The following is a 1,288-nucleotide window of genomic DNA, read 5'->3' as shown; positions in this document are numbered from 1 at the left end:
CCCGTCCCTCCTCCGGGCTCCTCCGACCAGGTTTAACCGTGTGAGGGCTGGAGTCCGGGGCCGCCTCCACCCCGCGGGCCCCGGCGCCACGCCTGGGGTCGGTCACGACGCCTGAGGAAAATCCTCCATGACGGGGACCGGGAGGCCGGGGACACTGGGAGGGAGCCCCTCTGCACCGCTGCCATCCGCGTGGAGGCAACTTGAGGCCAGCATTCCACCCTTCTCCTTTACCTCCCCGACCCAGGCTGGGGCATCTGCCCTTGGTTAGAAAGGAGAGGAGCTTGTTTTATCCCAGTTTCTGTGGCACTGGCCACTGAGCAGTTTGTAACTGTTCCAGTTTTTCTAGTGTCTTTAATCAGCCCATATTTTAGTTGAGCTTTGGAGAGCTGCTGACTTGTAAAAACACCGGGGGGAAAGGCTCTCATTGAAAATTTCTCCACATCCGAGCTCGAAATGTATAAATGGGCATGGATTAGACCTCCACTTGAATTTGCATGTGCCATCAGCTATTCTTTGTGCCTGGCTGGCGTGATTTTGTTACCATGCTTGCCCATGGTGAAGAACACGCGTTTGTTTTTCTTCTGAAACTTCCCTTCTGCTTTGCCTTGTCCTTGGAATAGACTTCATAAATGTTAACTTGTTGATAATCGATTGGTAGCAAAGGGACATAACAGGCACTTTGCTTCCATCAACCCAGGGAACTGGATGTTATTACAGTATATGCATTTTAGAAATGAGGAAATAGGGCTCAAAGGGTTAATTAAATTTCTCCAGATGCCACACAGAGTAAGTAGCTGACTCAAACTGGATCCCAGAATGCACTCCAGACCCCGAGCTCTTCACAATACACCTGCCTTCCCCTTGGAAATGTGTAAGAGACAGACAGCAATTAACACAGATGTCCAATGCAGTCACCGTGTACCAGACATTCTGCTAAGGGCTTTTGACAAGTTACCTCAATTTTGCCCTCACAACAGTCTCATGAGATTGGTACCGTTTTTATCCCTGTTTTACAGGTGAGGAAATTGCCTGAAATCGTGAACCTATAAAGTAACTGAGTCAAGGCTCAAATCCGGCACTGCCTGCTATAGGCAAAGACTTAAAGTAAATAACTGGGGGAAACTCAAAAGCCATTCAGGGACAAATAAAAGCGTATTGAAGTATCCTTTATGAAATTCAGTTTTCTGAGATTTTATTTAAATGAGGCCAAGTATTTGGTAAACTATGGCTCCTCGTTGGAGATTTCCTGAAGTATATAGCTTTTGAGCTAGGGTGGTTTTTTGGTTTT

This window comes from Otolemur garnettii, unplaced genomic scaffold (assembly GCF_000181295.1).
Source record: "Otolemur garnettii isolate 467f Iridium unplaced genomic scaffold, OtoGar3 scaffold00007, whole genome shotgun sequence".
Lineage (NCBI taxonomy): Eukaryota > Metazoa > Chordata > Mammalia > Primates > Galagidae > Otolemur > Otolemur garnettii.
The sequence above is the reverse complement of the archived record's forward strand: the minus strand, read 5'-3'. Positions refer to the sequence as shown.